Source organism: Lupinus angustifolius, chromosome LG06 (genome assembly GCF_001865875.1).
Source record: "Lupinus angustifolius cultivar Tanjil chromosome LG06, LupAngTanjil_v1.0, whole genome shotgun sequence".
Lineage (NCBI taxonomy): Eukaryota > Viridiplantae > Streptophyta > Magnoliopsida > Fabales > Fabaceae > Lupinus > Lupinus angustifolius.
In genome coordinates this window covers 10,680,876-10,687,023 of record NC_032014.1, presented here as the reverse complement: position 1 = coordinate 10,687,023, position 6,148 = coordinate 10,680,876, and positions in this window count along the sequence as shown.

Sequence of the window (6,148 nt, the reverse complement as noted above, 5' to 3'; positions counted from 1 at the left end):
TCTTTCATTTGCAACAATTCATACTCCCTGCTCAAGGTCTGCAACTTCACTTTCTTGACATATTCAGCTCATGCATTACACTTTTCAAGATTGTCCCAAACTTCCTTTATTGTCTTGACATTGACAATCTTCTCAAAGTTGGATTCATCCACACATTGATGAATCATAACAAGGCTTTGCAGTCTATTTTCTTGCACTCTTTGAAAGTGGATCTCTATGCTTCAGTGGCATCCTCACCAACTGATTGGTACTCATTCTGCACTATCTCAAGAACTTTTTGATAGCCAAACATAACTCTCATTTTCACTTTCCACCTTTCATAGTTCTTTCCATCTAGAGTTGGTAGTGTCATAGTAAATCCACTACTGTTTGTCATGAGAAGGTTGTTCTTGCTTTCTTTCTTCTTTTCACAGACCCAAGATCAAGGAAAAACTGAAGCTCTAGATACCATTGTTGAAAAGGAAAGAAAGAAACAAATGAACTTAGAAAAGAAAGAAAGATTTTAATTGATTAAGATTATAGGTAATCGATTATCTAGAGATGAGAGATTAGTTATGGGTAGAAAAGGCATTGAGGACTCTAACCTTCAAGTTTGATCATGTAGTTGTTGTCATAGAAGAGTCAAAGGATCTTGACACCTTCAAGATTGAGGAATTGTAGAGTTCCTTGGAGGCACATGAGCAAAGAATAAAGGAGAGGAATCAAGAAAGGAATCATGATCAAGTCCTTTAAGCTCAATCTAGCAGAAGACACACTGGTCAGGAAAACTTTCAAAAGAAATGCAAAGATAGATGGAAGAATGACAAGGGAAAGTATGAAGGAATCAGATAAGATCCCGGTTCAACCTCCTCACAGAGATTTAGTGGACATGATCAAACATTAATAAGAAATAAAAAGAAATTTGACAAGAGAAAGATTCAATGCTTCAACTGTAAAAATCTTGGTTATTATGCATCTGAATGTAGATTCAAGCATGGTAGTGGACCAGAAGATGAAGCAAGAATGGCCCAAGGAGAGGATTCTGATGAGGAACAAGTATTGCTTATGGTCACAACTTAAAAGGAGAATGTCAATGGTGATTGTTCGTATCTTGACGCATGCTGCTCAAATCACATGACTGGCCACAAGGAATGATTTGTGAAACTTGATGAGACTCCCAAGAGCAAGGTGAAATTTGTAGATCATAGTTCCATTGATGCTAAGGGAATTTCAGATATTTCAATCCAAATGAAAGATGACAAGTACTCTTGTATCTAGAATATGTTGTATGTACTTGAAATGAGAAGCAACCTGCTTAATCTTGATCAGTTGCTTGAGAAAGAGTACACTATGAGTATGAAAGATAGGGTGCCAAGGTTGGTGGATTGTGTTAGGAAGTTGATATTGAAGGTTCCCCTGTCTAGCAATATAACCTTCAAACTTGAATGCAAATTGATGATCACAAACTGTTTGTTGTCCAAAGCTGCTTATGAGAGTTGGACCTGTAACCTAAGGTATGATCATTTGAATTTCAAGAGTCTTGACCTTTTAAGAAGAACTGGAATGGTAACTGGCTTGCCACCTATTAGAACTCCTACTGAATTTTGTGATGAGTGTCTCAGAAGCAAATAGACAAGGAACTCATTCGTCTCTCATGTGCCAACCAAATCAACAAGACCTATTGAGTTGGTGCATTATGATGTGTGTGGGCCATGTGAGGAGATTTCACTATGGGGCAATAGATATTTTGTGACTTTCATAGATGACTTCACAAGGAAGGCATGTGTGTATCTCATCAAAAGAAAGAGTGATGTATTTGTCACTTTTCTCAACTTTAAGGTTCAAGTAGAAAGACAAAAGGAGCAGAAATTGAAGTCTCTAAGAATTTATGGTGGTGGAGAATACATCTCAGTTGAATGGAGTGAATATTATGACAAATAAAGACCGATCCATAAAGTGATTGCACCCTATACACCACAACATAATGGTACTTCAGAAAAGGAGAATAGAACTATCATGAATATGACTAGGAGCATGCTTAGAACAAAGAAGATGCCAAAGACGTTTTAGGGAGAAGTTGTCTCAACAGATGTGTATGTTCGGAATAGATGTCCTACAAAGAGACTTGGTGACGTTACTCGTGAAGAAGCCTGGCCAGGTTTGAAACCAAGTGTTAGCCATCTTAGAATCTTTGGAAGTATCTGCTATAAACATGTTCATAAAGTACAGAGAAAAAAGCTAGATGATAGAGGTGAAAGATTGGTTCTGCTTATATACCGTTTTACATGTGCATATAAGGTGTATAATCCTCTAACCCAAAAGACAATGTTGAGTAGAGATGTGAAGGTTGATGAGTCACAATGATGGGATTGGAATGACAATGATGGTGAGCAAGGAAGAGATGCTTTAATGCATCTTGGTGATGAAGTTGAACAACAACAGTTGCTACAGAAACTCAAACTGAAAGAAGGTCTTATAGAGTGAGGCAACCTCCATCTAGATTTAGTGACTATGAAGTCTTTCCAGACTCAGAAATCATTGCAGAAGGGGAATTGGTCCATATGGCCTTGCTAGCAGAGATGGAACCTGTAAATTTTGATGAAGTAGTGAAGGAAAGTCATTGGTTGAATGCTATGAAAGAAGAACTCATATCCATTAAGAAGAACCAAACATAGCAAGTTACTCAATTACCATCAAACAAGAAGGCAATTGATGTAAGATGGGTGTACAAAGTCAAGATAAATCCTAAAAGAGAAATGGTCAAGCACAAGGCAAGACTTGTAGCAAAGAGTTTCTTACAAAAACAAGGCCTAAACTATGATGAAGTGTTTGCTCTTGTTCCAAGATTGAAAACTATAAGATTGGTGGTCTTCCTAGCAAGCTACTATGGCTGGCATATACATCGGATGGATGTAAAATCCGCCTTCCTAAATGGATCACTAGAAGAGGAAGTTTTTGTCACTCAGCCACCTGGTTTTGAGGTTGCAGGCAAGGAAAACTTGGTGTACATATTGCATAAGGCCCTTTATGGTCTCAAACAGGCTCCAAGAGCCTGAAATAAAAGAATAGATGGGTTCTTATTGCAGCTTGGTTTTGTTAATTGCACAGCTGAGCATGAAGTTTACATTAGAGGCTCAAACATGAATGAGTTGCTAATAGTTTGTCTATATGTGGATGATCTGTTAGTTACAGACAACAAGGTTGAAGAAATCTGTGAATTCAAGAAGGATATGAAAGTTGATGTGTTAGAGGGATTTCAAATGAATGGTTGCAACTCAGTCTCCACTCCTATTGAAGCAGGTACTACATCTGATGAACTTGGAGAAGATTCAAGTGTGGACAAGAGACTTTATAGACAAATGATAGGGTGTCTTAGGTATGTTTGCAACATAAGGCCAAATATTGCATATGGAGTAGGATTGGTGAATAGATATATGGAGTCACCATGAAAATCCAATATACTTGCAGTCAAGAGGATACTCAGATATATAAAAGGAACAATTGAACATGGGTTAATGCTTCCTTCCAAAGCCAGTAGCACCAATCACAATATCCTTGGATTTAGTGATGCAGACTGGTGTGGAGACAAGAGTGATAGAAAGAGCACAACAGACTACGTGTCAATGCTTAGTAGTGCTCCAATCTCTTAGTGTTCAAATAAACAAAATGTGGTTGTTTTGTCCTCGTGTGAAGCAGAATATATTGTTGCTTGTATGGCTGCTTGCCAGGCTCTATGGTTGGAAAATTTACTTGGAGAGTTTAAGCTAAAGGATGAAGATAAAAGTATACAGCTGATGGTTGATAACAAATCAGCAATAAACTTGGCCAAAAACCTAGTAGCACATGGAAGAAGTAAGCACATTGAGATAAGATTTCATTTTCTTAGAGATCAAGTGGGTAGAGGAAGATTAAAACTGTAATTTTGCAAATCTGAATGGTAAGTTGCAGATATTCTAACTAATTCATTGAAGAAGAGAAGATTTGAAGAACTTAGACATAAACTTGAATTCTATAGTCAAGCTAGTATGAATTAAGGGAGAATGTTGAATAATGTAATTCATTTAGCTAGTTAATGGATTATAAATAGTTTCGTTAATTGATTAATAGTTTGAATAATCGATTAAAACAAATCGTTATTTCTGTTATAAAAGACATTGTGCCTGAAATGAAAAGGTGTGAAATATTATTGTTCTATAACTAATCTCTCATCTCTTGATAATCGATTACCTATTGTCTTAATGGATTAAAACTTTTCTTTCTTTTCTAAATTCATTTCTTTCTCTCTTTCCTTTTCAACAAGATCAAGTTAAATGATGTTACTTGAAATTAAGATGAATTCTTCCCACACACTAATTGTGAAATAGGAAATATATAGTGAAAAGCATTTTCACAAATCATTGGGTTTGTTTTATTCATCATTTCCTTGTCCAATGGTTGGAGATATAATGATTTGCTAGTCATTTTATCACTGTCGTAAATGAGTACATGCTTTCTCCAATACCAAATGAAAATAATGATATGTGTCTCAAACAAAATTTAGAAACCCAAATTTTAAAATATTTTTAAATAAAATAAATTTATAAATTATCAAACTCATCATTAGCAACATTTACTAGAAGTAAATGATGGTGAAAGTTGGTTTCAATACGCCGTTTAACTCCTCACTTGAGAGGCCATTACCATAACATATGACTGATTTTTTTAAACTTTAATTTTTATTTTTTATTCAAAAATAATATAATTAAGACCGTTAAATAAATTTTTTTACCACATATTGTAATCCTATATAGTACTGGACTTTTTAATACCGGAGAGGATCCCTTCGGTCAATATGTCAGTGGTATCTCTTCGACTTTGTAGAATTTACAAAGGGAATTTGGAACTTCAGATTCCAAACCATGATGTCACGAAATGCACGATAGCATGTTAACAAAAATTATGTCAATGCTCTGCACCAAAACACAGTTTCACATGGCTAAGTTGCTTCTGAAATCAGTTCCACATGGCTATTGCATGCAGTCTGTCACGCGCATCACGTGCCTCAGTTATTACTATACAGCTACAGCATGTGATCTGCATAACCAACTAGAGGGAAATTGATTCGGTGACTTTACTTTGGGTAGCTTGCATGTTGGATAAAAATTGAAAGGCTTAAATTCTAACTTATGTGTTGATTAGTGTTATTCACACTCCACTAGTTATCAAATTGATCACAATATTAATATACAGAAAGTTTACAAACAACTATAATTATTCTCTAGTAGATGTTTGAAATCTTGTCAATGTTCACTTTCTTTTTTTTTTCTTTTATTCTCCAGTAGATTGGATGAAAAATCATTTAAACTATCTTCTTCATTATAAATTGTAGAGATTTAGTGAATATATGAGTATCACATGTTTTCATAGTTTTCTTTAACTCTATATTAATGAATCTTATTTGCCGATAAAAAAAACAACTATAATTGTTGCAATGATTAACTATGTTATAAACAACTAGTGTTCCAATTCTTAGTTGTTATTTTAGAAAATATGGAAATTTTTAAGCATAAATTGTGTGACCAACTTAAATACATGTTTGTTATAATTATTATTAGAATATAGGATAGTATCTTATAATATCTTAAGAGAATATTTAGACGATAGATAGATATAGAGATAATATCTTATATTATGTAAATTATATTTTAGATTTATTTAGAATATCTCTTAGGATAAGAAATATTTTATTTTATTTTATTTTTTATGATTTGTTTCTTATCTAAAGTTTGCTCTTTGTATTATCATAATAAACACAACATTATAACATCATCATTCATATTACTATCAATATATATAATTTGCTGTTTTGAGCATTCATTATTCTCCTTTTACACCTCAACTTTATAATTTCAACAATTATTATATAGTACCAACTCACCCATCCAATATATATGTCTTTAACTAATGATAACCATGATTTAATTTGTTGTGAAGGATATCTAAATCATTCAATTTTGTATTCAACAATATAGATTAAACTTCCCTGCCTTAAATCCACTTGCCTTAATTTTTAATCAAAGAAAGAATTGTTTTGTTCAGCTTAGGTTGGCTGGTTAGATTTTACTTTGCCAATAAGGTGGGCCCTGAAGCCTAAATGGTGACAAAATAAAGTTGGATGAGAATCATCTCT